Raw genomic sequence first — 20,479 nt, 5'->3', positions numbered from 1 at the left:
TGAGCTCAAACGATCCTCAAACCTCAGCCTCCCGGTAGCTTGGATTACAGGCACGCGCCAACGCACCCGGCGAGAAGCACTTACGTTAACAGGGCTTTTAACCATGTCTGAGGTAACATCATGACACTAACCTGCTGCCCATCATTAGCAAAGTTGTAATGATGGGCAGCAAAGATGAGGAATGAATGGTGCACAATTGTTATATGCAAGTTTTTAGAAAGCTCGTGGTTAACCCAAGAGTATTTTGTCACAATATCAAGAAGAGTAAAGCTTCAATGTCAGAAGTGGGATTCAAAGCCACACCTCCAGGGGAGACTGCAACCTGAGACCGCCTTAGACCGCTCAGTCATTCTGACATTGCAGTGCCAGGTTGGTGGAGGTTACCACTGTTAGATACTTTGGAAGAAACACACATTATCCTTCTCATAACACATATAGCAGCTGTTCAGCCATGGAAACGTAGTGCGAATAATCTACAATGTCATCCATACTGATCATTTGGCTGAATACTTTTAGGCAGGTTGCCATGACATGACAGTTCACACAGTTTCACATCGGTTCCATGGTGTAATGGTTAGCACTCTGGACTTTGAATCCAGCGATCCGCGTTCAAATCTCGGTGGGACCTGCTTATTGGGAGGTGAAACCATACTGCATGTCACATAGTGATAACTTGTTTTTGGTCGCCAAGCGGGCGAAGGCACTGCGTTCGGGTCGCAGTCTCCTCTGAAGGCGTTTGTTCGAATATAGCAGCTGTTCAGCCATGTAAACACATACTACGAAGCTCGTGGCGCCCACTTTCTGTGCTGACTTTGAGGTCGGAAGAGGTTTGGAGCTGTACAGTTAGTGAGTCAGCAGAGTGTTTGTGACTTTTGCGCACAAGCGCACCTCAGCACTCGGATACTCCAATCTGTAACTTTGTGTGGGTTGTAACTGAATTTCAGACAGCTCTTTAGTACCACATAGTGACTGACAAGTGAAGGAACTCTTTAGTGATTGACAAGTGTTTTGTAAAGGCAGACGTCATGGTTAGCTGCTTGATTTTATAAAGCTCTCACAGAAAACACAAGTCATACAGAAATTCAATGTGCCAGAGAAGACATGCAGTATGGTTTCACCCCCCAAAAATCAGGTCCCACCGATTTCACCAGATTTCACTCCATAAGAGTTTCCTCTTTTCAAAACTCTCCCAATTCATCCAGTGACCCTGCTTGGCCAGCGCTATGGCTCTGGCGTGTCTTACTGTTTCCTCCTTTCGACACACCTCCTCCACCACCATTTTTTGACGTTCGGTTACAGATGCCTGTTGCCACCGAGGTTGCCAAGACCAAATCCTTCTCTGCCCTGTTGGACGCGACCCACCATGTCATTATGGCTCAGAGCCGATTTGGCCTGTAGCACAGACGTGGCTGTGGTCCACTTCCTCCCTGTTGCTAGGGTGGGAGCAGCGCCCCTCACTATGGGGTCCCGGGAGTCCTTGAGTGACATCTCAAGCCTCACTCAAGGAGTGCAGTGTTGTTAATCCGCCTGAGGTCATTAGCCAAGTTTTGCCTTCGTTTGTCAAGTTGCCAGGTATCATTGAGGTCTACATTATACCACCGTCCCAGGCTCTTGATGGACATCTCTTAGACTGTTGGAATTGGTTCTCCACTGATATAGAATTGCCAGTTTCAAGTGTATTTTGTCACAACAGTAAGAAGTCTCCAAAGGTTGATTCTGTTCATCTGAATGTAGCGTTTTCAGTGGGAAAAATGTCTCGTCACTCATCCAAGTGACTTCTTCAGTGTCAGCTGACTGCAGGTTTCCCCAATCTTATAAACAGTATATTTGCATAATGACTGAAAGCAGCCCCCTGAAGGAACAGTGGGCTTGGAGGTCAGTTCCTTCATCACAATTATGCAAATTCTCATGACCATTAATCAACAAGCACTGATCAAAGACCCATGAGTAGAAGGAAGAAAGAAGTGCCAAGATACAATTGTCAGAAGTGGGATTCGAACCCACGCCTCCAGGTGAGACTGCGACCTGAACGCAGCGCCTTAAACCGCTCGGCCATCCTGACACATTGCAGCAGCCAACTAGTTGAATAATCCCACGCAGTTGCTGATTTCCATTTGACATACTTGTATGTTAAGTGCATGTAATAAACAAATAAAAATAATTACTAAGAAAATATATTGATTTAAAAGTTTGTGTTAAATGTTGTAAGTCAGATCGAAATAGAAAGATCAGGTGTGGTGGACAGGAATGATTAGATGTCAACAACTTGATTGGATGGCCAAAGTGTGAAATGTGACGTCCTGTGAGGGAAGCGTGAAAAAGCGTGAGCAGGTATAAAAAGACATTCTGGGTTCTTCTATTTTGTCTTTTGCGAGATGAGCAGTTGGGAAGGTTGGATCTAAGAGGTTCACAGTTGAAAGTTCAAGCAGACACGCTAGAGGGGGAACCACAGCCCAACCTGTGAACTGGTTTCAAATGAATGCCCAGCTGCTTTCCTGTTGGGTGATTTTCATCAACACAGAACACGGGGATAAATGCATTTTTGGTTCCATCCTCTCTCCTCACCAAGGAAATGTCCTACTTTGAGTTTGTCTCCACCTGCTGGGCGGTGGCGTGTTTAGAGTGGAGGATGTAGTTGCAGCTGTCCTGCAGGTGGAGGTGGTGCCGGACAAGCAGAGCAGCAGATTTGTGAGTGTTTTGGACTTGAATTAAAAAGACCAAGACATGCTGATGAGGCTGCTGTGTGATCTAGAGACAAGTATAAGGATGTGTATAAAGATTGGGTCTAGCTGTATTGCTCAGGCTGCGCTACAGCATCTATTCACAGGTGCGATCCCACTACTGAGCGACACGGGGGCTTTGACCTGCTCCGTCTCCAACCTGGGCCGGTGCACCCCTCCTTAGGTGACCTGGTGGTCTCAGGCTCCCCCAGGATCACCATATCAATGCCGAACGCAATGCGGACACCCGATCGACATAGCCTGCTGCAGCTCAGAGCTCCTGAGCTCAAACAATCCTCAAACCTCAGCCTCGCGGTAGCTTGGATTACAGGCACGCGCCACCGCACCCGGCGTGAAGCACTTACGTTAACAGGGCTTTTAACCATATCTGAGGTAACATCATGACACTAACCTGCTGCCCATCATTAGCAAAGTTGTAATGATGGGCAGCAAAGATGAGGAATGAATGGTGCACAATTGTTATATGCAAGTTTTTAGAAAGCTCGTGGTTAACCCAAGAGTATTTTGTCACAATATCAAGAAGAGTAAAGCTTCAATGTCAGAAGTGGGATTCAAAGCCACACCTCCAGGGGAGACTGCAACCTGAGACCGCCTTAGACCGCTCAGCCATTCTGACATTGCAGTGCCAGTTTGGTGGAGGTTACCACTGTTAGATACTTTGGAAGAAACACACATTATCCTTCTCATAACACATATAGCAGCTGTTCAGCCATGGAAACGTAGTGCGAATAATCTACAATGTCATCCATACTGATCATTTGGCTGAATACTTTTAGGCAGGTTGCCATGACATGACAGTTCACACAGTTTCACATCGGTTCCATGGTGTAATGGTTAGCACTCTGGACTTTGAATCCAGCGATCCGCGTTCAAATCTCGGTGGGACCTGCTTATTGGGAGGTGAAACCATACTGCATGTCACATAGTGGTAACTTGTTTTTGGTCGCCAAGCGGGCGAAGGCACTGCGTTCAGGTCGCAGTCTCCTCTGAAGGCGTTTGTTCGAATATAGCAGCTGTTCAGCCATGTAAACACATACTACGAAGCTCGTGGCGCCCACTTTCTGTGCTGACTTTGAGGTCGGAAGAGGTTTGGAGCTGTACAGTTAGTGAGTCAGCAGAGTGTTTGTGACTTTTGCGCACAAGCGCACCTCAGCACTCGGATACTCCAATCTGTAACTTTGTGTGGGTTGTAACTGAATTTCAGACAGCTCTTTAGTACCACATAGTGACTGACAAGTGAAGGAACTCTTTAGTGATTGACAAGTGTTTTGTAAAGGCAGACGTCATGGTTAGCTGCTTGATTTTATAAAGCTCTCACAGAAAACACAAGTCATACAGAAATTCAATGTGCCAGAGAAGACATGCAGTATGGTTTCACCCCCCAAAAATCAGGTCCCACCGATTTCACCAGATTTCACTCCATAAGAGTTTCCTCTTTTCAAAACTCTCCCAATTCATCCAGTGACCCTGCTTGGCCAGCGCTATGGCTCTGGCGTGTCTTACTGTTTCCTCCTTTCGACACACCTCCTCCACCACCATTTTTTGACCTTCGGTTACAGATGCCTGTTGCCACCGAGGTTGCCAAGACCAAATCCTTCTCTGCCCCGTTGGACGCGACCCACCATGTCATTATGGCTCAGAGCCGATTTGGCCTGTAGCACAGACGTGGCTGTGGTCCACTTCCTCCCTGTTGCTAGGGTGGGAGCAGCGCCCCTCACTATGGGGTCCCGGGAGTCCTTGAGTGACATCTCAAGCCTCACTCAAGGAGTGCAGTGTTGTTAATCCGCCTGAGGTCATTAGCCAAGTTTTGCCTTCGTTTGTCAAGTTGCCAGGTATCATTGAGGTCTACATTATACCACCGTCCCAGGCTCTTGATGGACATCTCTTAGACTGTTGGAATTGGTTCTCCACTGATATAGAATTGCCAGTTTCAAGTGTATTTTGTCACAACAGTAAGAAGTCTCCAAAGGTTGATTCTGTTCATCTGAATGTAGCGTTTTCAGTGGGAAAAATGTCTCGTCACTCATCCAAGTGACTTCTTCAGTGTCAGCTGACTGCAGGTTTCCCCAATCTTATAAACAGTATATTTGCATAATGACTGAAAGTAGCCCCCTGAAGGAACAGTGGGCTTGGAGGTCAGTTCCTTCATCACGATTATGCAAATTCTCATGACCATTGATCAACAACCACTGATCAAAGACCCATGAGTAGAAGGAAGAAAGAAGTGCCAAGATACAATTGTCAGAAGTGGGATTCGAACCCACGCCTCCAGGTGAGACTGCGACCTGAACGCAGCGCCTTAGACCGCTCGGCCATCCTGACACATTGCAACAGCCAACTAGTTGAATAATCCCACGCAGTTGCTGATTTCCATTTGACATACTTGTATGTTAAGTGCATGTAATAAACAAATAAAAATAATTACTAAGAAAATATATTGATTTAAAAGTTTGTGTTAAATGTTGTAAGTCAGATCGAAATAGAAAGATCAGGTGTGGTGGACAGGAATGATTAGATGTCAACAACTTGATTGGATGGCCAAAGTGTGAAATGTGACGTCCTGTGAGGGAAGCGTGAAAAAGCGTGAGCAGGTATAAAAAGACATTCTGGGTTCTTCTATTTTGTCTTTTGCGAGATGAGCAGTTGGGAAGGTTGGATCTAAGAGGTTCACAGTTGAAAGTTCAAGCAGACACGCTAGAGGGGGAACCACAGCCCAACCTGTGAACTGGTTTCAAATGAATGCCCAGCTGCTTTCCTGTTGGGTGATTTTCATCAACACAGAACACGGGGATAAATGCATTTTTGGTTCCATCCTCTCTCCTCACCAAGGAAATGTCCTACTTTGAGTTTGTCTCCACCTGCTGGGCGGTGGCGTGTTTAGAGTGGAGGATGTAGTTGCAGCTGTCCTGCAGGTGGAGGTGGTGCCGGACAAGCAGAGCAGCAGATTTGTGAGTGTTTTGGACTTGAATTAAAAAGACCAAGACATGCTGATGAGGCTGCTGTGTGATCTAGAGACAAGTATAAGGATGTGTATAAAGATTGGGTCTAGCTGTATTGCTCAGGCTGCGCTACAGCATCTATTCACAGGTGCGATCCCACTACTGAGCGACACGGGGGCTTTGACCTGCTCCGTCTCCAACCTGGGCCGGTGCACCCCTCCTTAGGTGACCTGGTGGTCTCAGGCTCCCCCAGGATCACCATATCAATGCCGAACGCAATGCGGACACCCGATCGACATAGCCTGCTGCAGCTCAGAGCTCCTGAGCTCAAACAATCCTCAAACCTCAGCCTCGCGGTAGCTTGGATTACAGGCACGCGCCACCGCACCCGGCGTGAAGCACTTACGTTAACAGGGCTTTTAACCATATCTGAGGTAACATCATGACACTAACCTGCTGCCCATCATTAGCAAAGTTGTAATGATGGGCAGCAAAGATGAGGAATGAATGGTGCACAATTGTTATATGCAAGTTTTTAGAAAGCTCGTGGTTAACCCAAGAGTATTTTGTCACAATATCAAGAAGAGTAAAGCTTCAATGTCAGAAGTGGGATTCAAAGCCACACCTCCAGGGGAGACTGCAACCTGAGACCGCCTTAGACCGCTCAGCCATTCTGACATTGCAGTGCCAGTTTGGTGGAGGTTACCACTGTTAGATACTTTGGAAGAAACACACATTATCCTTCTCATAACACATATAGCAGCTGTTCAGCCATGGAAACGTAGTGCGAATAATCTACAATGTCATCCATACTGATCATTTGGCTGAATACTTTTAGGCAGGTTGCCATGACATGACAGTTCACACAGTTTCACATCGGTTCCATGGTGTAATGGTTAGCACTCTGGACTTTGAATCCAGCGATCCGCGTTCAAATCTCGGTGGGACCTGCTTATTGGGAGGTGAAACCATACTGCATGTCACATAGTGATAACTTGTTTTTGGTCGCCAAGCGGGCGAAGGCACTGCGTTCAGGTCGCAGTCTCCTCTGAAGGCGTTTGTTCGAATATAGCAGCTGTTCAGCCATGTAAACACATACTACGAAGCTCGTGGCGCCCACTTTCTGTGCTGACTTTGAGGTCGGAAGAGGTTTGGAGCTGTACAGTTAGTGAGTCAGCAGAGTGTTTGTGACTTTTGCGCACAAGCGCACCTCAGCACTCGGATACTCCAATCTGTAACTTTGTGTGGGTTGTAACTGAATTTCAGACAGCTCTTTAGTACCACATAGTGACTGACAAGTGAAGGAACTCTTTAGTGATTGACAAGTGTTTTGTAAAGGCAGACGTCATGGTTAGCTGCTTGATTTTATAAAGCTCTCACAGAAAACACAAGTCATACAGAAATTCAATGTGCCAGAGAAGACATGCAGTATGGTTTCACCCCCCAAAAATCAGGTCCCACCGATTTCACCAGATTTCACTCCATAAGAGTTTCCTCTTTTCAAAACTCTCCCAATTCATCCAGTGACCCTGCTTGGCCAGCGCTATGGCTCTGGCGTGTCTTACTGTTTCCTCCTTTCGACACACCTCCTCCACCACCATTTTTTGACCTTCGGTTACAGATGCCTGTTGCCACCGAGGTTGCCAAGACCAAATCCTTCTCTGCCCCGTTGGACGCGACCCACCATGTCATTATGGCTCAGAGCCGATTTGGCCTGTAGCACAGACGTGGCTGTGGTCCACTTCCTCCCTGTTGCTAGGGTGGGAGCAGCGCCCCTCACTATGGGGTCCCGGGAGTCCTTGAGTGACATCTCAAGCCTCACTCAAGGAGTGCAGTGTTGTTAATCCGCCTGAGGTCATTAGCCAAGTTTTGCCTTCGTTTGTCAAGTTGCCAGGTATCATTGAGGTCTACATTATACCACCGTCCCAGGCTCTTGATGGACATCTCTTAGACTGTTGGAATTGGTTCTCCACTGATATAGAATTGCCAGTTTCAAGTGTATTTTGTCACAACAGTAAGAAGTCTCCAAAGGTTGATTCTGTTCATCTGAATGTAGCGTTTTCAGTGGGAAAAATGTCTCGTCACTCATCCAAGTGACTTCTTCAGTGTCAGCTGACTGCAGGTTTCCCCAATCTTATAAACAGTATATTTGCATAATGACTGAAAGTAGCCCCCTGAAGGAACAGTGGGCTTGGAGGTCAGTTCCTTCATCACGATTATGCAAATTCTCATGACCATTGATCAACAACCACTGATCAAAGACCCATGAGTAGAAGGAAGAAAGAAGTGCCAAGATACAATTGTCAGAAGTGGGATTCGAACCCACGCCTCCAGGTGAGACTGCGACCTGAACGCAGCGCCTTAGACCGCTCGGCCATCCTGACACATTGCAACAGCCAACTAGTTGAATAATCCCACGCAGTTGCTGATTTCCATTTGACATACTTGTATGTTAAGTGCATGTAATAAACAAATAAAAATAATTACTAAGAAAATATATTGATTTAAAAGTTTGTGTTAAATGTTGTAAGTCAGATCGAAATAGAAAGATCAGGTGTGGTGGACAGGAATGATTAGATGTCAACAACTTGATTGGATGGCCAAAGTGTGAAATGTGACGTCCTGTGAGGGAAGCGTGAAAAAGCGTGAGCAGGTATAAAAAGACATTCTGGGTTCTTCTATTTTGTCTTTTGCGAGATGAGCAGTTGGGAAGGTTGGATCTAAGAGGTTCACAGTTGAAAGTTCAAGCAGACACGCTAGAGGGGGAACCACAGCCCAACCTGTGAACTGGTTTCAAATGAATGCCCAGCTGCTTTCCTGTTGGGTGATTTTCATCAACACAGAACACGGGGATAAATGCATTTTTGGTTCCATCCTCTCTCCTCACCAAGGAAATGTCCTACTTTGAGTTTGTCTCCACCTGCTGGGCGGTGGCGTGTTTAGAGTGGAGGATGTAGTTGCAGCTGTCCTGCAGGTGGAGGTGGTGCCGGACAAGCAGAGCAGCAGATTTGTGAGTGTTTTGGACTTGAATTAAAAAGACCAAGACATGCTGATGAGGCTGCTGTGTGATCTAGAGACAAGTATAAGGATGTGTATAAAGATTGGGTCTAGATGTATTGCTCAGGCTGCGCTACAGCATCTATTCACAGGTGCGATCCCACTACTGAGCGACACGGGGGCTTTGACCTGCTCTGTCTCCAACCTGGGCCGGTGCACCCCTCCTTAGGTGACCTGGTGGTCTCAGGCTCCCCCAGGATCACCATATCAATGCCGAACGCAATGCGGACACCCGATCGACATAGCCTGCTGCAGCTCAGAGCTCCTGAGCTCAAACAATCCTCAAACCTCAGCCTCGCGGTAGCTTGGATTACAGGCACGCGCCACCGCACCCGGCGTGAAGCACTTACGTTAACAGGGCTTTTAACCATATCTGAGGTAACATCATGACACTAACCTGCTGCCCATCATTAGCAAAGTTGTAATGATGGGCAGCAAAGATGAGGAATGAATGGTGCACAATTGTTATATGCAAGTTTTTAGAAAGCTCGTGGTTAACCCAAGAGTATTTTGTCACAATATCAAGAAGAGTAAAGCTTCAATGTCAGAAGTGGGATTCAAAGCCACACCTCCAGGGGAGACTGCAACCTGAGACCGCCTTAGACCGCTCAGTCATTCTGACATTGCAGTGCCAGGTTGGTGGAGGTTACCACTGTTAGATACTTTGGAAGAAACACACATTATCCTTCTCATAACACATATAGCAGCTGTTCAGCCATGGAAACGTAGTGCGAATAATCTACAATGTCATGCATACTGATCATTTGGCTGAATACTTTTAGGCAGGTTGCCATGACATGACAGTTCACACAGTTTCACATCTGTTCCATGGTGTAATGGTTAGCACTCTGGACTTTGAATCCAGCGATCCGCGTTCAAATCTCGGTGGGACCTGCTTATTGGGAGGTGAAACCATACTGCATGTCACATAGTGATAACTTGTTTTTGGTCGCCAAGCGGGCGAAGGCACTGCGTTCAGGTCGCAGTCTCCTCTGAAGGCGTTTGTTCGAATATAGCAGCTGTTCAGCCATGTAAACACATACTACGAAGCTCGTGGCGCCCACTTTCTGTGCTGACTTTGAGGTCAGAAGAGGTTTGGAGCTGTACAGTTAGTGAGTCAGCAGAGTGTTTGTGACTTTTGCGCACAAGCGCACCTCAGCACTCGGATACTCCAATCTGTAACTTTGTGTGGGTTGTAACTGAATTTCAGACAGCTCTTTAGTACCACATAGTGACTGACAAGTGAAGGAACTCTTTAGTGATTGACAAGTGTTTTGTAAAGGCAGACGTCATGGTTAGCTGCTTGATTTTATAAAGCTCTCACAGAAAACACAAGTCATACAGAAATTCAATGTGCCAGAGAAGACATGCAGTATGGTTTCACCCCCCAAAAATCAGGTCCCACCGATTTCACCAGATTTCACTCCATAAGAGTTTCCTCTTTTCAAAACTCTCCCAATTCATCCAGTGACCCTGCTTGGCCAGCGCTATGGCTCTGGCGTGTCTTACTGTTTCCTCCTTTCGACACACCTCCTCCACCACCATTTTTTGACGTTCGGTTACAGATGCCTGTTGCCACCGAGGTTGCCAAGACCAAATCCTTCTCTGCCCCGTTGGACGCGACCCACCATGTCATTATGGCTCAGAGCCGATTTGGCCTGTAGCACAGACGTGGCTGTGGTCCACTTCCTCCCTGTTGCTAGGGTGGGAGCAGCGCCCCTCACTATGGGGTCCTGGGAGTCCTTGAGTGACATCTCAAGCCTCACTCAAGGAGTGCAGTGTTGTTAATCCGCCTGAGGTCATTAGCCAAGTTTTGCCTTCGTTTGTCAAGTTGCCAGGTATCATTGAGGTCTACATTATACCACCGTCCCAGGCTCTTGATGGACATCTCTTAGACTGTTGGAATTGGTTCTCCACTGATATAGAATTGCCAGTTTCAAGTGTATTTTGTCACAACAGTAAGAAGTCTCCAAAGGTTGATTCTGTTCATCTGAATGTAGCGTTTTCAGTGGGAAAAATGTCTCGTCACTCATCCAAGTGACTTCTTCAGTGTCAGCTGACTGCAGGTTTCCCCAATCTTATAAACAGTATATTTGCATAATGACTGAAAGCAGCCCCCTGAAGGAACAGTGGGCTTGGAGGTCAGTTCCTTCATCACGATTATGCAAATTCTCATGACCATTGATCAACAACCACTGATCAAAGATACATGAGTAGAAGGAAGAAAGAAGTGCCAAGATACAATTGTCAGAAGTGGGATTCGAACCCACGCCTCCAGGTGAGACTGCGACCTGAACGCAGCGCCTTAGACCGCTCGGCCATCCTGACACATTGCAACAGCCAACTAGTTGAATAATCCCACGCAGTTGCTGATTTCCATTTGACATACTTGTATGTTAAGTGCATGTAATAAACAAATAAAAATAATTACTAAGAAAATATATTGATTTAAAAGTTTGTTTTAAATGTTGTAAGTCAGATCGAAATAGAAAGATCAGGTGTGGTGGACAGGAATGATTAGATGTCAACAACTTGATTGGATGGCCAAAGTGTGAAATGTGACGTCCTGTGAGGGAAGCGTGAAAAAGCGTGAGCAGGTATAAAAAGACATTCTGGGTTCTTCTATTTTGTCTTTTGCGAGATGAGCAGTTGGGAAGGTTGGATCTAAGAGGTTCACAGTTGAAAGTTCAAGCAGACACGCTAGAGGGGGAACCACAGCCCAACCTGTGAACTGGTTTCAAATGAATGCCCAGCTGCTTTCCTGTTGGGTGATTTTCATCAACACAGAACACGGGGATAAATGCATTTTTGGTTCCATCCTCTCTCCTCACCAAGGAAATGTCCTACTTTGAGTTTGTCTCCACCTGCTGGGCGGTGGCGTGTTTAGAGTGGAGGATGTAGTTGCAGCTGTCCTGCAGGTGGAGGTGGTGCCGGACAAGCAGAGCAGCAGATTTGTGAGTGTTTTGGACTTGAATTAAAAAGACCAAGACATGCTGATGAGGCTGCTGTGTGATCTAGAGACAAGTATAAGGATGTGTATAAAGATTGGGTCTAGCTGTATTGCTCAGGCTGCGCTACAGCATCTATTCACAGGTGCGATCCCACTACTGAGCGACACGGGGGCTTTGACCTGCTCCGTCTCCAACCTGGGCCGGTGCACCCCTCCTTAGGTGACCTGGTGGTCTCAGGCTCCCCCAGGATCACCATATCAATGCCGAACGCAATGCGGACACCCGATCGACATAGCCTGCTGCAGCTCAGAGCTCCTGAGCTAAAACAATCCTCAAACCTCAGCCTCGCGGTAGCTTGGATTACAGGCACGCGCCACCGCACCCGGCGTGAAGCACTTACGTTAACAGGGCTTTTAACCATATCTGAGGTAACATCATGACACTAACCTGCTGCCCATCATTAGCAAAGTTGTAATGATGGGCAGCAAAGATGAGGAATGAATGGTGCACAATTGTTATATGCAAGTTTTTAGAAAGCTCGTGGTTAACCCAAGAGTATTTTGTCACAATATCAAGAAGAGTAAAGCTTCAATGTCAGAAGTGGGATTCAAAGCCACACCTCCAGGGGAGACTGCAACCTGAGACCGCCTTAGACCGCTCAGCCATTCTGACATTGCAGTGCCAGTTTGGTGGAGGTTACCACTGTTAGATACTTTGGAAGAAACACACATTATCCTTCTCATAACACATATAGCAGCTGTTCAGCCATGGAAACGTAGTGCGAATAATCTACAATGTCATCCATACTGATCATTTGGCTGAATACTTTTAGGCAGGTTGCCATGACATGACAGTTCACACAGTTTCACATCGGTTCCATGGTGTAATGGTTAGCACTCTGGACTTTGAATCCAGCGATCCGCGTTCAAATCTCGGTGGGACCTGCTTATTGGGAGGTGAAACCATACTGCATGTCACATAGTGATAACTTGTTTTTGGTCGCCAAGCGGGCGAAGGCACTGCGTTCGGGTCGCAGTCTCCTCTGAAGGCGTTTGTTCGAATATAGCAGCTGTTCAGCCATGTAAACACATACTACGAAGCTCGTGGCGCCCACTTTCTGTGCTGACTTTGAGGTCGGAAGAGGTTTGGAGCTGTACAGTTAGTGAGTCAGCAGAGTGTTTGTGACTTTTGCGCACAAGCGCACCTCAGCACTCGGATACTCCAATCTGTAACTTTGTGTGGGTTGTAACTGAATTTCAGACAGCTCTTTAGTACCACATAGTGACTGACAAGTGTTTTGTAAAGGCAGACGTCATGGTTAGCTGCTTGATTTTATAAAGCTCTCACAGAAAACACAAGTCATACAGAAATTCAATGTGCCAGAGAAGACATGCAGTATGGTTTCACCCCCCAAAAATCAGGTCCCACCGATTTCACCAGATTTCACTCCATAAGAGTTTCCTCTTTTCAAAACTCTCCCAATTCATCCAGTGACCCTGCTTGGCCAGCGCTATGGCTCTGGCGTGTCTTACTGTTTCCTCCTTTCGACACACCTCCTCCACCACCATTTTTTGACCTTCGGTTACAGATGCCTGTTGCCACCGAGGTTGCCAAGACCAAATCCTTCTCTGCCCTGTTGGACGCGACCCACCATGTCATTATGGCTCAGAGCCGATTTGGCCTGTAGCACAGACGTGGCTGTGGTCCACTTCCTCCCTGTTGCTAGGGTGGGAGCAGCGCCCCTCACTATGGGGTCCCGGGAGTCCTTGAGTGACATCTCAAGCCTCACTCAAGGAGTGCAGTGTTGTTAATCCGCCTGAGGTCATTAGCCAAGTTTTGCCTTCGTTTGTCAAGTTGCCAGGTATCATTGAGGTCTACATTATACCACCGTCCCAGGCTCTTGATGGACATCTCTTAGACTGTTGGAATTGGTTCTCCACTGATATAGAATTGCCAGTTTCAAGTGTATTTTGTCACAACAGTAAGAAGTCTCCAAAGGTTGATTCTGTTCATCTGAATGTAGCGTTTTCAGTGGGAAAAATGTCTCGTCACTCATCCAAGTGACTTCTTCAGTGTCAGCTGACTGCAGGTTTCCCCAATCTTATAAACAGTATATTTGCATAATGACTGAAAGCAGCCCCCTGAAGGAACAGTGGGCTTGGAGGTCAGTTCCTTCATCACGATTATGCAAATTCTCATGACCATTGATCAACAACCACTGATCAAAGACCCATGAGTAGAAGGAAGAAAGAAGTGCCAAGATACAGTTGTCAGAAGTGGGATTCGAACCCACGCCTCCAGGTGAGACTGCGACCTGAACGCAGCGCCTTAGACCGCTCGGCCATCCTGACACATTGCAACAGCCAACTAGTTGAATAATCCCACGCAGTTGCTGATTTCCATTTGACATACTTGTATGTTAAGTGCATGTAATAAACAAATAAAAATAATTACTAAGAAAATATATTGATTTAAAAGTTTGTGTTAAATGTTGTAAGTCAGATCGAAATAGAAAGATCAGGTGTGGTGGACAGGAATGATTAGATGTCAACAACTTGATTGGATGGCCAAAGTGTGAAATGTGACGTCCTGTGAGGGAAGCGTGAAAAAGCGTGAGCAGGTATAAAAAGACATTCTGGGTTCTTCTATTTTGTCTTTTGCGAGATGAGCAGTTGGGAAGGTTGGATCTAAGAGGTTCACAGTTGAAAGTTCAAGCAGACACGCTAGAGGGGGAACCACAGCCCAACCTGTGAACTGGTTTCAAATGAATGCCCAGCTGCTTTCCTGTTGGGTGATTTTCATCAACACAGAACACGGGGATAAATGCATTTTTGGTTCCATCCTCTCTCCTCACCAAGGAAATGTCCTACTTTGAGTTTTTCTCCACCTGCTGGGCGGTGGCGTGTTTAGAGTGGAGGATGTAGTTGCAGCTGTCCTGCAGGTGGAGGTGGTGCCGGACAAGCAGAGCAGCAGATTTGTGAGTGTTTTGGACTTGAATTAAAAAGACCAAGACATGCTGATGAGGCTGCTGTGTGATCTAGAGACAAGTATAAGGATGTGTATAAAGATTGGGTCTAGCTGTATTGCTCAGGCTGCGCTACAGCATCTATTCACAGGTGCGATCCCACTACTGAGCGACACGGGGGCTTTGACCTGCTCCGTCTCCGACCTGGGCCGGTGCACCCCTCCTTAGGTGACCTGGTGGTCTCAGGCTCCCCCAGGATCACCATATCAATGCCGAACGCAATGCGGACACCCGATCGACATAGCCTGCTGCAGCTCAGAGCTCCTGAGCTCAAACGATCCTCAAACCTCAGCCTCCTGGTAGCTTGGATTACAGGAACGCGCCACCGCACCCGGCGAGAAGCACTTACGTTAACAGGGCTTTTAACCATGTCTGAGGTAACATCATGACACTAACCTGCTGCCCATCATTAGCAAAGTTGTAATGATGGGCAGCAAAGATGAGCAATGAATGGTGCACAATTGTTATATGCAAGTTTTTAGAAAGCTCGTGGTTAACCCAAGAGTATTTTGTCACAATATCAAGAAGAGTAAAGCTTCAATGTCAGAAGTGGGATTCAAAGCCACACCTCCAGGGGAGACTGCAACCTGAACGCAGCGCCTTAGACCGCTCAGCCATTCTGACATTGCAGTGCCAGTTTGGTGGAGGTTACCACTGTCAGATACTTTGGAAGAAACACACATTATCCTTCTCATAACACATATAGCAGCTGTTCAGCCATGGAAACGTAGTGCGAATAATCTACAATGTCATGCATACTGATCATTTGGCTGAATACTTTTAGGCAGGTTGCCATGACATGACAGTTCACACAGTTTCACATCGGTTCCATGGTGTAATGATTAGCACTCTGGACTTTGAATCCAGCGATCCGCGTTCAAATCTCGGTGGCATCTGCTTTTTGGGAGGTGAAACCATACTGCATGTCACATAGTGGTAACTTGTTTTTGGTCGCCAAGCGGTCGAAGGCACTGCGTTCAGGTCGCAGTCTCTTCTGAAGGCGTTTGTTCGAATATAGCAGCTGTTCAGCCATGTAAACACATACTACGAAGCTCGTGGCGCCCACTTTCTGTGCTGACTTTGAGGTCGGAAGAGGTTTGGAGCTGTACAGTTAGTGAGTCAGCAGAGTGTTTGTGACTTTTGCGCACAAGCGCACCTCAGCACTCGGATACTCCAATCTGTAACTTTGTGTGGGTTGTAACTGAATTTCAGACAGCTCTTTAGTACCACATAGTGACTGACAAGTGTTTTGTAAAGGCAGACGTCATGGTTAGCTGCTTGATTTTATAAAGCTCTCACAGAAAACACAAGTCATACAGAAATTCAATGTGCCAGAGAAGACATGCAGTATGGTTTCACCCCCCAAAAATCAGGTCCCACCGATTTCACCAGATTTCACTCCATAAGAGTTTCCTCTTTTCAAAACTCTCCCAATTCATCCAGTGACCCTGCTTGGCCAGCGCTATGGCTCTGGCGTGTCTTACTGTTTCCTCCTTTCGACACACCTCCTCCACCACCATTTTTTGACCTTCGGTTACAGATGCCTGTTGCCACCGAGGTTGCCAAGACCAAATCCTTCTCTGCCCTGTTGGACGCGACCCACCATGTCATTATGGCTCAGAGCCGATTTGGCCTGTAGCACAGACGTGGCTGTGGTCCACTTCCTCCCTGTTGCTAGGGTGGGAGCAGCGCCCCTCACTATGGGGTCCCGGGAGTCCTTGAGTGACATCTCAAGCCTCACTCAAGGAGTGCAGTGTTGTTAATCCGCCTGAGGTCATTAGCCAAGTTTTGCCTTCGTTTGTCAAGTTGCCAGGTATCATTGAGGTCTACATTATACCACCGTCCCAGGCTCTTGATGGACATCTCTTAGACTGTTGGAATTGGTTCTCCACTGATATAGAATTGCCAGTTTCAAGTGTATTTTGTCACAACAGTAAGAAGTCTCCAAAGGTTGATTCTGTTCATCTGAATGTAGCGTTTTCAGTGGGAAAAATGTCTCGTCACTCATCCAAGTGACTTCTTCAGTGTCAGCTGACTGCAGGTTTCCCCAATCTTATAAACAGTATATTTGCATAATGACTGAAAGCAGCCCCCTGAAGGAACAGTGGGCTTGGAGGTCAGTTCCTTCATCACGATTATGCAAATTCTCATGACCATTGATCAACAACCACTGATCAAAGACCCATGAGTAGAAGGAAGAAAGAAGTGCCAAGATACAGTTGTCAGAAGTGGGATTCGAACCCACGCCTCCAGGTGAGACTGCGACCTGAACGCAGCGCCTTAGACCGCTCGGCCATCCTGACACATTGCAACAGCCAACTAGTTGAATAATCCCACGCAGTTGCTGATTTCCATTTGACATACTTGTATGTTAAGTGCATGTAATAAACAAATAAAAATAATTACTAAGAAAATATATTGATTTAAAAGTTTGTGTTAAATGTTGTAAGTCAGATCGAAATAGAAAGATCAGGTGTGGTGGACAGGAATGATTAGATGTCAACAACTTGATTGGATGGCCAAAGTGTGAAATGTGACGTCCTGTGAGGGAAGCGTGAAAAAGCGTGAGCAGGTATAAAAAGACATTCTGGGTTCTTCTATTTTGTCTTTTGCGAGATGAGCAGTTGGGAAGGTTGGATCTAAGAGGTTCACAGTTGAAAGTTCAAGCAGACACGCTAGAGGGGGAACCACAGCCCAACCTGTGAACTGGTTTCAAATGAATGCCCAGCTGCTTTCCTGTTGGGTGATTTTCATCAACACAGAACACGGGGATAAATGCATTTTTGGTTCCATCCTCTCTCCTCACCAAGGAAATGTCCTACTTTGAGTTTGTCTCCACCTGCTGGGCGGTGGCGTGTTTAGAGTGGAGGATGTAGTTGCAGCTGTCCTGCAGGTGGAGGTGGTGCCGGACAAGCAGAGCAGCAGATTTGTGAGTGTTTTGGACTTGAATTAAAAAGACCAAGACATGCTGATGAGGCTGCTGTGTGATCTAGAGACAAGTATAAGGATGTGTATAAAGATTGGGTCTAGCTGTATTGCTCAGGCTGCGCTACAGCATCTATTCACAGGTGCGATCCCACTACTGAGCGACACGGGGGCTTTGACCTGCTCCGTCTCCGACCTGGGCCGGTGCACCCCTCCTTAGGTGACCTGGTGGTCTCAGGCTCCCCCAGGATCACCATATCAATGCCGAACGCAATGCGGACACCCGATCGACATAGCCTGCTGCAGCTCAGAGCTCCTGAGCTCAAACGATCCTCAAACCTCAGCCTCCTGGTAGCTTGGATTACAGGAACGCGCCACCGCACCCGGCGAGAAGCACTTACGTTAACAGGGCTTTTAACCATGTCTGAGGTAACATCATGACACTAACCTGCTGCCCATCATTAGCAAAGTTGTAATGATGGGCAGCAAAGATGAGCAATGAATGGTGCACAATTGTTATATGCAAGTTTTTAGAAAGCTCGTGGTTAACCCAAGAGTATTTTGTCACAATATCAAGAAGAGTAAAGCTTCAATGTCAGAAGTGGGATTCAAAGCCACACCTCCAGGGGAGACTGCAACCTGAACGCAGCGCCTTAGACCGCTCAGCCATTCTGACATTGCAGTGCCAGTTTGGTGGAGGTTACCACTGTCAGATACTTTGGAAGAAACACACATTATCCTTCTCATAACACATATAGCAGCTGTTCAGCCATGGAAACGTAGTGCGAATAATCTACAATGTCATGCATACTGATCATTTGGCTGAATACTTTTAGGCAGGTTGCCATGACATGACAGTTCACACAGTTTCACATCGGTTCCATGGTGTAATGATTAGCACTCTGGACTTTGGATCCAGCGATCCGCGTTCAAATCTCGGTGGCATCTGCTTTTTGGGAGGTGAAACCATACTGCATGTCACATAGTGGTAACTTGTTTTTGGTCGCCAAGCGGTCGAAGGCACTGCGTTCAGGTCGCAGTCTCTTCTGAAGGCGTTTGTTCGAATATAGCAGCTGTTCAGCCATGTAAACACATACTACGAAGCTCGTGGCGCCCACTTTCTGTGCTGACTTTGAGGTCGGAAGAGGTTTGGAGCTGTACAGTTAGTGAGTCAGCAGAGTGTTTGTGACTTTTGCGCACAAGCGCACCTCAGCACTCGGATACTCCAATCTGTAACTTTGTGTGGGTTGTAACTGAATTTCAGACAGCTCTTTAGTACCACATAGTGACTGACAAGTGTTTTGTAAAGGCAGACGTCATGGTTAGCTGCTTGATTTTATAAAGCTCTCACAGAAAACACAAGTCATACAGAAATTCAATGTGCCAGAGAAGACATGCAGTATGGTTTCACCCCCCAAAAATCAGGTCCCACCGATTTCACCAGATTTCACTCCATAAGAGTTTCCTCTTTTCAAAACTCTCCCAATTCATCCAGTGACCCTGCTTGGCCAGCGCTATGGCTCTGGCGTGTCTTACTGTTTCCTCCTTTCGACACACCTCCTCCACCACCATTTTTTGACCTTCGGTTACAGATGCCTGTTGCCACCGAGGTTGCCAAGACCAAATCCTTCTCTGCCCTGTTGGACGCGACCCACCATGTCATTATGGCTCAGAGCCGATTTGGCCTGTAGCACAGACGTGGCTGTGGTCCACTTCCTCCCTGTTGCTAGGGTGGGAGCAGCGCCCCTCACTATGGGGTCCCGGGAGTCCTTGAGTGACATCTCAAGCCTCACTCAAGGAGTGCAGTGTTGTTAATCCGCCTGAGGTCATTAGCCAAGTTTTGCCTTCGTTTGTCAAGTTGCCAGGTATCATTGAGGTCTACATTATACCACCGTCCCAGGCTCTTGATGGACATCTCTTAGACTGTTGGAATTGGTTCTCCACTGATATAGAATTGCCAGTTTCAAGTGTATTTTGTCACAACAGTAAGAAGTCTCCAAAGGTTGATTCTGTTCATCTGAATGTAGCGTTTTCAGTGGGAAAAATGTCTCGTGACTCATCCAAGTGACTTCTTCAGTCTCAGCTGACTGCAGGTTTCCCCAATCTTATAAACAGTATATTTGCATAATGACTGAAAGTAGCCCCCTGAAGGAACAGTGGGCTTGGAGGTCAGTTCCTTCATCAAGATTATGCAAATTCTCATGACCATTGATCAACAACCACTGATCAAAGACCCATGAGTAGAAGGAAGAGCCAAGATACAGTTGTCAGAAGTGGGATTCGAACTCACGCCTCCAGGTGAGACTGCGACCTGAACGCAGCGCCTTAGACCGCTCGGCCATCCTGACACATTGCAACAGCCAACTAGTTGAATAATCCCACGCAGTTGCTGATTTCCATTTGACATACTTGTATGTTAAGTGCATGTAATAAACAAATAAAAATAATTACTAAGAAAATATATTGATTTAAAAGTTTGTGTTAAATGTTGTAAGTCAGATCGAAATAGAAAGATCAGGTGTGGTGGACAGGAATGATTAGATGTCAACAACTTGATTGGATGGCCAAAGTGTGAAATGTGACGTCCTGTGAGGGAAGCGTGAAAAAGCGTGAGCAGGTATAAAAAGACATTCTGGGTTCTTCTATTTTGTCTTTTGCGAGATGAGCAGTTGGGAAGGTTGGATCTAAGAGGTTCACAGTTGAAAGTTCAAGCAGACACGCTAGAGGGGGAACCACAGCCCAACCTGTGAACTGGTTTCAAATGAATGCCCAGCTGCTTTCCTGTTGGGTGATTTTCATCAACACAGAACACGGGGATAAATGCATTTTTGGTTCCATCCT

At 46.7% G+C, this 20,479-nt stretch overlaps 11 non-coding genes across 11 annotated transcripts; 4 read left to right on the top strand and 7 right to left on the bottom strand.

The window, feature by feature from the left end:
• The first annotated feature begins 556 nt into the window (after positions 1 to 556).
• On the top strand, positions 557 to 628 carry trnaq-uug (transfer RNA glutamine (anticodon UUG)). The gene has a single exon. It is a non-coding gene; the product is annotated as a tRNA-Gln (tRNA).
• A 1,351-nt stretch (positions 629 to 1,979) lies between these two features.
• Positions 1,980 to 2,062, bottom strand: trnal-cag (transfer RNA leucine (anticodon CAG)). The gene has a single exon. It is a non-coding gene; the product is annotated as a tRNA-Leu (tRNA).
• Positions 2,063 to 3,557: 1,495 nt separating this feature from the next.
• Positions 3,558 to 3,629, top strand: trnaq-uug (transfer RNA glutamine (anticodon UUG)). Its single transcript has one exon. It is a non-coding gene; the product is annotated as a tRNA-Gln (tRNA).
• Positions 3,630 to 4,980: 1,351 nt separating this feature from the next.
• On the bottom strand, positions 4,981 to 5,063 carry trnal-cag (transfer RNA leucine (anticodon CAG)). Its single transcript has one exon. It is a non-coding gene; the product is annotated as a tRNA-Leu (tRNA).
• Positions 5,064 to 6,558: 1,495 nt separating this feature from the next.
• On the top strand, positions 6,559 to 6,630 carry trnaq-uug (transfer RNA glutamine (anticodon UUG)). The gene has a single exon. It is a non-coding gene; the product is annotated as a tRNA-Gln (tRNA).
• Positions 6,631 to 7,981: 1,351 nt separating this feature from the next.
• Positions 7,982 to 8,064, bottom strand: trnal-cag (transfer RNA leucine (anticodon CAG)). The gene has a single exon. It is a non-coding gene; the product is annotated as a tRNA-Leu (tRNA).
• Positions 8,065 to 10,982: 2,918 nt separating this feature from the next.
• Positions 10,983 to 11,065, bottom strand: trnal-cag (transfer RNA leucine (anticodon CAG)). The gene has a single exon. It is a non-coding gene; the product is annotated as a tRNA-Leu (tRNA).
• Positions 11,066 to 12,560: 1,495 nt separating this feature from the next.
• On the top strand, positions 12,561 to 12,632 carry trnaq-uug (transfer RNA glutamine (anticodon UUG)). Its single transcript has one exon. It is a non-coding gene; the product is annotated as a tRNA-Gln (tRNA).
• A 1,324-nt stretch (positions 12,633 to 13,956) lies between these two features.
• Positions 13,957 to 14,039, bottom strand: trnal-cag (transfer RNA leucine (anticodon CAG)). The gene has a single exon. It is a non-coding gene; the product is annotated as a tRNA-Leu (tRNA).
• A 2,894-nt stretch (positions 14,040 to 16,933) lies between these two features.
• Positions 16,934 to 17,016, bottom strand: trnal-cag (transfer RNA leucine (anticodon CAG)). The gene has a single exon. It is a non-coding gene; the product is annotated as a tRNA-Leu (tRNA).
• Positions 17,017 to 19,903: 2,887 nt separating this feature from the next.
• trnal-cag (transfer RNA leucine (anticodon CAG)) lies at positions 19,904 to 19,986 on the bottom strand. The gene has a single exon. It is a non-coding gene; the product is annotated as a tRNA-Leu (tRNA).
• Between the last annotated feature and the right edge of the window lie 493 nt (positions 19,987 to 20,479).

This window comes from Astatotilapia calliptera, chromosome 14 (genome assembly GCF_964374335.1).
Source record: "Astatotilapia calliptera chromosome 14, fAstCal68.1, whole genome shotgun sequence".
Lineage (NCBI taxonomy): Eukaryota > Metazoa > Chordata > Actinopteri > Cichliformes > Cichlidae > Astatotilapia > Astatotilapia calliptera.
The sequence above is the reverse complement of the archived record's forward strand: the minus strand, read 5'-3'. Positions and strand labels throughout refer to the sequence as shown.